Source organism: Cynocephalus volans, chromosome 7 (assembly GCF_027409185.1).
Source record: "Cynocephalus volans isolate mCynVol1 chromosome 7, mCynVol1.pri, whole genome shotgun sequence".
In the NCBI taxonomy this organism is placed as follows: Eukaryota; Metazoa; Chordata; class Mammalia; order Dermoptera; family Cynocephalidae; genus Cynocephalus; species Cynocephalus volans.
This window is the reverse complement of record NC_084466.1, coordinates 91996651-92009610: the sequence shown is the minus strand read 5'-3', so window position 1 is coordinate 92009610 and position 12960 is coordinate 91996651. Positions and strand designations below refer to the sequence as shown.

Here is a 12960-nt window from a genome sequence, read left to right as displayed (position 1 = left end):
CAAATGGATGGATGGACAGAAAGACAAAATCTGTGTCTAAATTTGTCTGGGCTCCAGCCTAAAGGCTGTCTGATCTCACACAAGAAGAGGACACTGTGACCAGCTCTACTGAGTTTTCATAAGAAGCCTTACTATGAGGGAGTTTCAGGGCAGAAGACCATGTTTACATGAAATTTCATAGCTACCCACAAAAAGCCTGGACAGCTGGTAACTGTTTTGTTCCCTCTCCCTGAGCCCACAAAATAGGGGGCAAATATAACAAGATATATAAATGTGGCCTGCCATTTTCTTTCACAAAGGAGTAAGAGAATACACAGGCATATATGTACTCACATATACAGCCCCTAAACTTTAAGAGGCCACAGGTTCAGCTCTTTTTTCAGGGATAAGACCCAGAACCAGCACATTTTTGTTCTATTTACTTGCTTGCTTTTTCCTCAATCTAGATCTTACTGAGACTGGCCAACAGGGTAGACCCCATCTCAGTGTCCACGGGACCTTTACCCTCTTACCTTCATAGAAGGTTTTTCCCCAGGGCAAGGGCTCAGTGGCAGCATTCTCCCGCATGAACTCTGTCCTATGACTAAGCAGTAAGTCTGCACCCAGAGTTTTTGCTGTGTCACAAAAAGGAGACACGGAGGTACCTCCTGCCAAAGTCAGACCCATTCTCTGACTCAGCAGTAAATTTAGATGTCATATCTTATGCCTATATCCAAAAAGCCTCACCCTCCATGTGACAGGTGCTCAGAACACATCTGGTGAATAAATGAATGCTGTGATGAGAATGGCAGGGTTGTCTGAGGCTCAGGACACAGAAATCTCAATGCAGACTTCCATGGGACAGCCTAGAGTACAGAACAAAAGCAGTCTTTATAGAGAAACTGACAAGGACTCTGAAGCTTGCCACTCCTCTCAGCAGCAGCAGGCCCTCAGCAAGCTGCCGCACCCTGCTGGCCTACTTTGCCTGTCTGTAGAACGTAAATACTAATTGCATGGGCTGATAAAAGATTTTTTTCAGTGATCAGGAACGAGAGGCCGTAGCACAACTCTGTGAACTGGGATGCCCTGTACCTGTTCACACTCACTGTCAAGGCTGGTGCCTGCAAAGCCAGGCCCAGTTCAGAAAAAACCAGCCAAGGCTCCAAAACTCCCTGTCCAACCCACTCCTGGCAGAGATTCCTTGGAAGGAGCCTCAGCAGGAGAAGAGACCTGGGTCCTGTGTCCAGCTCTGCCAGCAGCGTGCCACAAGATCCTGGTCAAGTCATTTTGTGTCTTTGGACTGCTGCTTCTCATTTGTCAAGTAAGGAGTTTGGGCAAAATGATCTCTAAGATCCCTTCCAGCCATGGTATTCAACAATCCTAAACTGTTCAAGAAATGTAAACATGAAAAGAAAGTTCTAGCCAGATGAGAAGAATAGCGGTCACCAGGAGTACTAAAAAGATCACAATATTTTTTAAAAGAATTAAAGTATTTTAAAGTACTTCATTATCCATAAGGATCGGTTCCAGGACCCCTGTGGACACCAAAATCTGTGGATGTTCAAAAGATGAACATAAAATGGTGTTGTATTTGCACAGAACCTATGCTATTCCTCCCGTATACCTTAAATCATCTCTAGATTATTAATACTACCTAATACAATGTAAATGCTAAGTAAATAGTTGTTATACTGTATTTTATTTCATTTGTATTATTTTTTATTGTTGTACTGTGTTTCATTGTGGGTTTTTTCCCCAAATATTTTTGATCTATGTTTGATTGAATCATAGATGCAGAACCTGTGGATACAGAGGGCCAACTATTTACTTCTTACATTACAATATATAAGTAAAATGAAGTTTCTTTCCATTTGTTTTGCTATCTCATCAGTCAACATTAGCCGGACAGATTTTTACCACATTTGGACAGTAGATGCTCAATGGTCAAAATGATGGACAAGATTCATCTGGGGGTGCCAGGGGCCATCTTAAGAAATCAAAGTACCATTCAGACAAGTAAACTGAGACCCAGACTCTAAGAAAGGGCCCAAGAGCCACCTGAGAGACACGCTGTGGGCCGAGAAAACACAGCCTGGCCAGAGACAGCCACCAGAGCAGCAGTTGTGAGTCACAGGTGATCGTGTCTAATGGGCTGCTTCCCACACACACAGCTCCCCACCCCCGCTGCAGGCTGGACCTGAGCAGGGGCTTATTTGTGTATCCAATGGCTAATGGTTCTCTTAAGCAATACAGGGGTAAGACCAACTAGTCACAACATTAAAAAAAAGAATAATTTTTCAAAAAAAGGTAACCACTTCTCACTACAACTGAACTTCTGATGGGGTTTCACTTTGCTCCTCCCCACATCACTGTCTTGGGTACAAGAGAGGGGTTTTTTATTAGCCACACTGTGGTCATTTGTCATTTTTAAAAGCATGGTTCATCCCAAAAGGAAACCTACAAAGGCAAACAGAGGAAGCAGGTAAAGACACAAGTACCCTGTGAAAACACAGCTGCCACAAACAGAAGCCTCTGTCTCCAGCTGTGACTCACCAGCCCAGCTCAGCTCAGGCAAAGGAAGGTAAGGTTTTGGGGTGCCTATTCACTCCCCCAGCATGGGCGACATCTTAAAACAAAAGCACACAGGCCAGCGGTTTTCAAACTGTGTTCCTGGGGAACACTGGAGAATCCCAGCAAATCCTGCAGAGGGGACTTGAGCAGGCCTCAAGGAAAAGAGGCAAGCTCTAGGCCTCTACTATCAGTCAGTGGCTCTTTTGACTATTTTACATATCTGGCTTTCACCTAAGAGTCTGGTTAACAAAAAGGATCCTACAGCTAAAATTAAAAAAACAAAAAATTTAAGTCATGTAGGAAGTTTACATTTCACACGTGTTATTTCATTTAATTGTTTGCAATAGGCCTGTGAGGAAACTGAGGATAAACAGTTTTAGGGTCAGGCCCCACAGCTCATTCCCTGAATAACCACCCTCTGCTCGTCCAGTCTCCATGTGGGTACTTTCAGGGAAGGGAAGTGACTACCTAGAACAGTCCATTTCATAGCAGGATGGCAACAATCATTAAAAAAAGTTCTTCCTAAAACCAAAGGCCCAGGCAAGGGGAGCTGCCAGGGATTATAAAAGAGACTCAAAAAAATATCAAATACATGCAAAAAGTGGACCCTGTTAAAATCCTGATTTGAACAAACCACCTATAAAAAAGCATTTCTGAGACAAGGAAAACTGAGTATCGACTGGGCATTAGATGATATTAAAAAATTATTGTTGATAACTGTTGGTTGTTCTCTCCTTTAGAAGGCCGTATCTCTTAGAGACACATCCTTAAGTATTTATGGGTGAAGTGATATGATGTTTGGGATTTGTTTTAAAATATTACAGAAAGCCAAAGGTTGTTGGGAGAGCTGGGTGATGACTACGTGGCTATTCATTATATTATCCTCTCCATTTCTGCATCTCTCTCAAAGTCTTACAGTAAAAAGTTTAAAAGGAAGGAACAGAAGGAGGGTGGGAGGAAGGTCTTTCCTTAAGTGGAGCTCAATTCTACCTCCCACTGTCTTCCACCAATCAGCCCACGTTCAGCTCTCTAGAGTCCTTGAGAATCAGATCTCATCATTTTGCCCCATGTCCGTCTTCAAACAGGCATCCAAGTCCCTCTAAGCCTTTCCTCCAAAATAAACTCTTCCCAAGGTCCTTTTGGAGCCGAACTCCTCACGGATTATGGCAATGCCCTCCTTAAAATGTGGGCTCCAGGACCAAGCATTGTGAAAGTGTGTTCTGAGCGGCCTACTCCAGACATCTCCCTTGGGCATCTCTCGCTTTAACTCCAAGTATGGCGTGTGCCCTGTGCTGCCTCATGATTCTATGCACAGGCTGGGACTTGGCTCTCTACTCAGGGCAAGCCACCCCCAGCAGCTGTGGCGGAAGCAGCAGCAGCTTGCCCTTGCCTCACATGCATCACCTCCAGCCTCACCAAGGTCCTAGGAGAAGAATACTATCAGCCCCTCTTTTACAGATGAGAAAAAGAAGCCTGGAGGTTAAGCGACTTGCTTAAGTCACACAGCTTAGGATGGAAGAACCGAGATTTAAGAGTGTGCTTATGATACTCAGCTGTCTCTAGTACTGTGGCCTCGCTCCCTGGCTCCAAAACCACTAACAATGCTCAGGGTCACTCATCCATGTCCCCTGTCCTCCCAGAAGTAACATATCACTCTCAGAGCAGAAACCATCTTCCCTGATCCCCAGCCCAGCACATCCAAGGGCTCAGGAAAGGCCTGCCCAACAGTTACTCAGTCCCAGAACTATAGTGGCCAAACTCCCAAGACAGTCTCCACACATCCTTCCAAGCCATCCCCAGAAAACCCAGCTATGGCCCAAAGCCCAGTCCTGCTCACTCAGACCTAGAGAAGACCGAGAGGTTTACTATCACAAAGAATAATGATTACAAAACCAGACTTCATTCTTGTTGAGGCACATCAGGGAAACTGAGGCCCAGAGAGGACACAGGTCTAAAAAACAAAGGCTACTGACCCCAGAATCATATGTGACTATTTCAGTTGACATCAGAATTTAAAAGAATGGGGAAATTTAAGGTTTTGGTGCTTCAAATGAGAGGCTGGGAAAAAGCAAAAAACAATGGTATACACTGATATTCCAGTTCCATGCACTAACGCTGAAGTGTCCCAAAACTGTATTATTCCTCAGAACACTGATGTCGCAAGATGCTCCATGAAAAAGGATTTTGTGGTCAAATCAGTTTGGGAAACGCTGCCTAGTGAACCAACCCACCCTAGTAAAGTCCCAAAGCACACTGGCTTAATAGTGCTCAAGAGGCCTGCAGTAGAGGAGCCTACTGCTCAAACCAGCACTGCCTGAATGAATCTGACCACAGAACTCTTTTGGTGAATAACACCAGTACCAACCCACCAAACTAGTGTTTAGAAGATGTTTCCTTGGGGAATGCTGATCCAGACCTTTTGAAAGAAAATCTCAATAGCCTTGTTACCCTGGATTCAAGGCTGAAAAACCAAACCAACTCTGAATGGGATAAGGAGGAAGTGCTACAAAGCAGAAATAACTAACATACTTCAAGGCCTTTGGGGATAAAGATATCAGTACTGGAAACACGAAGGAAATGTGTGAAGATCCCCTGCCTGCCAGATATGAATATTGCTGAGACTGTATGGCTAACTTCTGGTCTCAAAGAGTCACTGTCCTGAAACTTACAAGAACAAATTTGGAGGAAAAAAGTACAAAACTTTTAGAAGTAAAAAGGAAACTAGGAAAAAAGAAAATGGAACTAGGACTCCAGCCAGGCCACCACACCCCCAAATCAAGGTGCTGTGGACAGTATGAATTTCCATAATAAAGCCAAACATTATGGCAGTTCCTCAAAAAACTAAATATAGAATACCATATGATCCAGCAATACCACTTGTAGGCATAAATCCAAAAGAAGTGAATGCAGGGACTCAAAGAGATATGTGCACACCCATGTTCCTAGCAGCATTATTCACAATAGCCAAAAGGTGAATGTAACCCAAGTGACCACGGATGGACGAATGGAGAAACAAAATGTGGTATATACATACAATGAAATATCATTCAGCCTTAAAAAGGAAGGAAATTCTGACACATGCTACAACATAGATGAATCTTGAGGATATTATGCTAAGTGAAATAAGCCAGTCACAAAAGACAAATACTGTATTGACTCCACTTATAAAAGATATTTAAAGTAGTCAAATTCATAGAAACAGAAAGTAGAATAGTGGTTGCCAGGGGCTGAGGAGGAGGCAACAGGGAGTTAATTGTTTAATGGGTAACAGAGTTTCAGTTTTGCAAGATGAAAACCTTCTGGAGATGGAGAATAGTGATGGTCGCACAGCAATGTGTACGTACTTAATGACACAGGACTGCATGTACACTCAAAAATGGTTAAGATGGTAAATTTTATGTTATGTATATTTTGCTACAACTAAAAAAACACACAGAAAAATGGTTCAAATGGTAAATTTTATGTTAAGGAAATTTTACCACCATTCAAAAAAAAAAAAAAAACCAAACAAACTCAAAGCAAATACGTTATAACCCTTTAGGTGAAATGAATATCAAGGTCAACAGTCAACAAATAATTAACCACCAAGGGTTTAGAGGGATGGATCGCCAACATGGGACACTCCAAACATTTCTGTTTAGTTTAAAATGTTTCTGTAGCACTTTCCTGGAACTCTATCTGAAAAAAATCAATAGAGACACACAATTCAGAGATAGGCAATCTGTCCCAGGCAAAAGGTGAAAAAAGATCCAGTTTCCCACCAGCTCGATCCCATTTACAATTCTCTGCTGAACACACGCGGCATCCCTACTGCACAGACTGATAGGCAGCTCAGCTCTCTTGCTCTATGCCTGCTGTTTCTGTGGCTCACATCTTCCCAGGGTTGTGGGAAATCATTGCAGAGGCCCCTTGCACTGGGGCCTAATAGAATGTGGAGGTAGTTGGAAAGAGGTGGGTCAAAAAAGAGAGACAAAATAGTTCGCCTACTCTGCTTACTTTTTCAGGAACTAGAAAGCCAGAGTATCAAAAATCACTCAACGCTAACACTAAACCAGATTAACAGTAATATGGCACACAGCTGGAAGGGGCCTAAGGAATCTAGTCCAACCCAGTCACCACACTTCCTCAGACCAAATGCTACCTAGGAAGGGTTCAAAACCCCAAAGGAATGAGCAACTCCCCAGGCAATGCTCAGTCTCTTCTGTTTTTACTGTTGAACTGGGGGGGAGGGGGGGGGAAGCCCAAGCCCTAGGAAACTAAGAGGCTCAGCCAAGGTCAAGATGCAGTTAGGAGGGCCGACCCCGTGGCGCACTTGGGAGAGTGCGGCGCTGGGAGCGCAGCAGTGCTCCCGCCCACGGGTTCGGATCCTATATAAGGATGGCCGGTGCGCTGCTCACTGGCTGAGCGCAGTGCGGCCGGTCACAAAAAGACAAAAAAAAAAAAAAAAAAGATGCAGTTAGGAGCAAATCACTATTCAGGGCTCTTTCAAGGACATACAAATTCTAAGTGTAAAGGGGAAAGATTCTTTAATACTACAACAGGCAATGTGGGTGCTCCACATGCTCCTGGTAACCAGCCCTACACTGCCAGTACCTGATGGGTGACCTTGGGGACTTCAGACATTAAAGTCACACCACCTGCTTCCATCACAGACATACTGTGGGTGGTGATATCCATGTGTGCATCTGGGACTCACTCAAGCCTTCCTCCCCTCCCACCGCCTTCTGCCACTGTGAAGTCACCACTTAGGAATGAATCTACATGTATATTTGAAGAGGATCTGGACAGGGAAACACCATTCACTCTACACACAGTTGACTATTCATTCATTCAGCAAAAAGTTATGGAACACCTATCTTGCGCCAGGCTCTACTGTAGGCATTAGGAATATGACAGCTCATTTGGCTCAGGGTAATTACATTCTACTCCTGACGCCCACCCCCTGCCAGCTACAGAAAGAGCAAGCCTGGCACTTACTTAGCATAGTTCACAAGGAGCTTTCACAGAACCCTCAGAAATATCAGAAGACTCCAGGTTTTCTTGTTCTAAGGCAGATTCCGGTCTATGGCTGCTCCTATTAAGCTGCGTTGCTCACCATGGGAACAAAATGTTCCTCCTCCTTTCTTACCATTGACTGTCCAACAGCATAGTAAAGTAGTTATTCTTTCAATGACTTTGTAGAGTAAGAGATAAGCTCAGAAAGAAAGGTTAACTGCCTTGCTCCAGGTCTAAAACCTAGTAAGGTCTGATGACCACCACCCCAGTCCAGCAGTGACCTCGTCTGCTAATTGTATCATTGCACAAAGGTGGCACCACATTTAGTGAACATTCATCAGCTGTTTTACTGTACAATATCCCTCCTGCTTGTCTTGCTTTGGAGAATTGCTTCTGCACTACTCTAAAAAACCATATGATATTGAAATGGGCCGCCAATCACAGCATCCCATCACCCTACCTTACTGGTTGGTTTCACCACTGGGCGCAGTGCCAAAGCTATGCCAATCTTAGTCCTCTAGCCCCAGCCATAGTGACTGGGTGGACATATGACCCTAGCCAGGCCAATCAGAATCTTTCCATGAGCTGTTTCTGCCTGAGCTGATTGGATAGAGCTCCCTTTTTTCTCTGGTCAGGGGCTGTGAACATGAAGCCCAGAGGAGCCTGAGGCCACATTCCAGGCCCATGAGAAAAGCCTGCAGCATTTGGGGGTCAATTGTCCAGAAGGCCAGTTTCCCCCATCCATCCCAAGGTTATAGAATATTATAAGTCAATAAATTTCTCTTTTCTGCCTAAAATAGTTTGAGCTGAGTTTCTGTCACTTGCAATAAAGGTGCCCTGAACTAATACAAACAGAAATAAAATCTGCTCTTCACTTAAAAACCTCTTCTTAATTACTTTCAAGTTCCTCTACCACTTCCCTCTCCAACAACACAATTAAAGAACCAAAAGAGGGCTGGCCAGTTAGCTCAGTTAGAGTGCAGTGCTATATAACACCAAGTTCAAGGGTTCGAATCCCCATGCTGGCCAGCTGCCAAAAACCAAAACAAAAGAACCAAAAGAAAAACTGCAATGGTTGCAGCTTTTACTTATGTCCCTTCCCTTGCTGACCCTCAGGGGCAGAGTGAATGAAGAAAAGGTGGCTGGTACCCAAAGAGAGCAGTGAGATAACAAAAGGCCCAGGTAACCACTACTGAATAATAAACAATGCCCACCTGACAATCAGCAGCCAACTACACTAGTCCTGTTGGAAAAGGCTGGGGTACTCCTTTTAAAAAAAATCTTCAGCTTTAAGTTCTGACTGTGAGCAATTCCTAAATTCAAAGCAACATTCAACCTCCTCGCTCGCCTACCCATCATGGTCCTCCAAATTAGCATTGCATTCCATCTCCCTTCCACCCAGAGCCAACACCAATCCCTGCTCTACTCAGGCTGGTCCAATTTCTGCAGCCTGAAAACACACTGCTCTTCTCCACAGCTGTGCCTTCTGCCCAGAATGTCCTCCTGCTTTCCCTGTGATTGTTCAGAGCTCCCCTTCAACACCAGTTCCAGTCCCAGTCCCTCCATGAAGCCTTCTTTGGCTTCTCCAACAGACACTGCTGTCTCCATTGTCTAAAGTTTGGTGAAAGCAAGTCACCCAGCTCGCTAGGCAACTGAAGAGGAGGTACGGCAGGAGTGGAGAGGGGCATGGGGGAAGACAGGAGGGACGAGAGAGAAACATTCGGCTCTGAGCACACAATTAGAGAGAGCCAGCAGGCAGTCACTATGTTCTGCTATTTCTGCCTCCCAAAGAGGTCTGGCATGAAATGATTTGGGACACCCTCCACATCCAGACAATAATTAGGGCCACTAGGGGTGGGTGAGAGTATTTGAGGGGAAGTATGTAGTATACGGAGTTTTAAAAAGAGGAGAAAGCCTGCTTGTATATCCGCACAATTCAATTGATGCATCTCATAATGTCACTCTCCTGAGTGTCCCATTCCCCCAACAAGGCGGCAAGCTGCGGGCTGGAATTACATCCTGTGCATCCCTGCCTCTGTCTGCACCCCAGCCCCACCCAGGCAAAGCACACTGCCGGGTGCTTTGATCCTCCCCGAACACATTCTGCTCTCCCAGTGACTGAAGCAGGCATCGTAGCAACCTTAGCCCCATCTTACAGATGAAGACACTGAGGCTCACTCCTGGGGCAGGCAGTCAAGGATCTTCAAGGGAGACAAGCCAAATGTCAGTAACTGAATCAAAGACAAAAATAAAAAACAGCATGGGTTCTGAGTGACCAAACTAGATCTGGTACAACTGGGAAAAACATAAGAGACCTGAGCCACTCAGAAGAGAACAGCAGTTCACTCCTCTCCCTACCACCTGGGGCAAAGGTGCTCACTTCTTCCCTACAGATCCAAGTATCGGGGACAAGAAAAAGCTATCTAATTCTAGAGCTCCCCAGTGATAGGAAATGTCCTGAAATTGTAGTGGGAAGTCCTTATCAGGCAGCAGGAAAAACTGCCCCTGGACAAGGAGTCAGGGACACTGGGCTTAGCCTCCACTCCAAAACCTTTCTGTGCTGCGGCTTCTTCCTTCCACCTCACAGACATGGCCCTGGAACCCCAGATAATGAAGATACTAAGACATCATTCATCTCAATGGGGCTGCCACAGAATCAGTGAGATATGAAAGTGAGGTACAAAATGCTGCACAGCAAAGCACTATCAGTCCTGAAATAGGAGTCCCCCTACCACCACCACCACAAAAAACAACACTGTATGTTTCCTAGTCCCCTCCACACCCCAGGTCTGAACATGGGGGTTATAAATGTCTGGGTATCTAACTGAGTATGAGCTGCCCAGATGGGTCTGGTTAGCTCACCTGCCCACCAACACCCAGACACGTGCCCTCCCCAGTTTCCTTCCAGTTCCAGGCCCCATGTGGTGGGCTGCCAGCCATTTGCCTGTGGCACCACAGACTCCCATGCGTACAAGTGCCAGCGGGGATGAGCATTCAATCCACCAAGGAGGAACCTAAGTGGGTGATGGAGTCACCTCCAATGTAGAGAGGTGGTGAGATGGCGACTTGCCTGGATGCTGCAGATCCTAAGGAAGCCCAGTGGTTCCTCTCTCAGGCTCCGCAAGGGCCTTGCACTGAGGCCAATGCACACGCAGCGGCGGGCCTGAGAGCAGGGTTTAAATCACTGGAAAGTGAAAGGAGACAGGGTTTCCCTGACTTTAGCTCCTCAGGGTTGAGACTGGTGCCTCCATGCCTTCAGCCAGAGCAGCTCTTTTATGCACTGAGCTTTGCCTCATAAGAAAGCTAAAGGAAAAAAAAAAATTGGAAACCACTGCAGAGCAATCCATCCTTTTTGAAGACCTCAACACACTATTTGTTTACTTGCAGACCACATCACCCTCTCCCCCAATAGCTCCAGGTGGCATCTTGCCATATGAAATGCTATCCTAATTTTTTTTTCTAATGTATTAAATAAAACAAACTTAACTTCCCCTTGAAAACTATTTTTCTAAGGACTTCATGATCCTCTGTGAAGCCACAGAACTTTGCTCTGTGGTAAAACAGGGGTCTGAAATCACTGCCTTGGAGGATAAAATCCGAACCCTCTTCTCTCCCAGAGGTCACTGCTAGTTTCTAAAACTTCAGTCCCAAAGGCTCCACCTTCTCTACCAGGCACGGAAAGGATGAGACCTAATTAATAGGCAATCATCCATTACTTAATCTATTCTAGAGATTAAAGCTGGCAATGATTCACATACATCCCAAGGAGGACTTCTAGTCTGCACCCTAATTCTGTGCTTCCTTGGAAAGATTTCTGGAAGCAGATCTTTCATAAACTTCCTCCTTCAAAAATAGATATATAGATAGATAGAAGCAACTAAAAAGAAAAAAAACTGGGCTAGCCGGTTAGCTCAGTTGGTTAGAGCACAATGTTACAACACCAAGGTCAAGGGTTCGGATCCTCCTACCAGCCAGTCACAAAAAAAGAAAAAAATTACCTTGATGAGATCCCCCTGTCCTTATCCTTGTGTCCACATCTGACAGTCCCTGCTTAGCATCTTCCAAAGCACTATCCCAGGAATGGTCGGGGTTTTCCCAGAAACTCTGTTTTGACCACAATTCGGGGGACAGAATACAGGTTTGAGGGACAGAGATGCAAGAGAGCTTAGTCTCTTTGTATGTCAGTTTCCTTCAGCTATAAAAAGTGAGGTTGAGATGGCCAACACACATGAGAGCTCTTACCAGGAACGCCTTATAAAATCATTCCCTTAATAAGTGAGGTTTTTAACAGCCAAATAAATGGGTCCCATCAGCCTCTGGCCAAAAAGTTTCTAAGGGCAGTTTCTCAGTCCTCTCAGTTCACTTCCCCCTCCCCCCTTTATACTTGTGTCTTGATTTATTTTTACTGTACATATCCTCTTTAAACAAGGACAAGCCTAGAAAAGATAGCACTTGCTGCTTCCTGGCTCTGAACATGTTAAATAAAACAATAGATCATAATTCAAAACTCCTAGTGCCCAAAACTTTCTGAGCATTTTGTTTGTTTTTTTGGTGGCTGGCAGGTATGGGGATCCAAACCCTTGACCTTAGTGTTACAACACCATGCTCTAACCAACTGAGCTAACTGGCCAGCGCCTTTCTGAGCATTTCAACCACTTCAAGCCAGAGTTTTCTCTCTGGCAAAGTAGAATATAGATAGCTCATGGGGTGATAACAGTTAAAAAGCATGATAAATCGGAGTGCCTGCTGCAACAGGGGGTGCTAGTCAATGCTCACTTTCTTCCTCTTCAGTGCTAAGCCTTCTCTCTCCAGCTTCATGTCTGAAGGGCTGGCTTCCACATTCACACAGGCCGGGACAAGGCTACCACTTACTACACACTTCCAGAGGTACACGACCCCCCCCCCCACACACACATCAGTCACCCCCAAGCCCGAGAACACAGGGGTTCCAAAGGGCACCACCCAAGGGAACCGGCCACCAGCCTTCGTCCTGAGGCAGCTCCTGGCACTCAGGGAGGGAACTGCGCCCCAGCAGCTACTACTGAGATTTTCCCATGGTGCAGTGCAACTTCCCCAACTTTTCCGGCCCACAGTTTCCAAAGAAACCTAGGCAGGCATTGTGCATAATCAACCCCAAGTCTGGGCGAGCTAAGAAGTTGAGCTCTGGGGCAGAGAAAACGGAGCTGGGGCAGCCAGAAAGTGAAAAGGCACCAGTGGTCCTGAAACCAGGTGGCAAGGACCAAAACTTAGGAGTACTGGTCCCGGCTCAGGTTCCATTCTTCTAGTTTGTACCATCGATTAAAGGATAGCACAGGCTCCCAAAAGACTAGTGGACGGTGTGAGCCTTAGAAAACGGACTGACAGACATGGGACTGACAGACATCAGAGTGGACCCCCCCCATACACACACAAATG

The 12960-nt window shown here is 45.4% G+C and overlaps 1 protein-coding gene across 4 annotated transcripts in view; it reads right to left on the bottom strand.

The window, feature by feature from the left end:
* The window catches only part of DLG5 (discs large MAGUK scaffold protein 5), a 99959-nt gene that overhangs the window by 86420 nt on the left and 579 nt on the right, over window positions 1–12960 (bottom strand). The gene's annotated exons all lie outside the window — the stretch shown is intronic.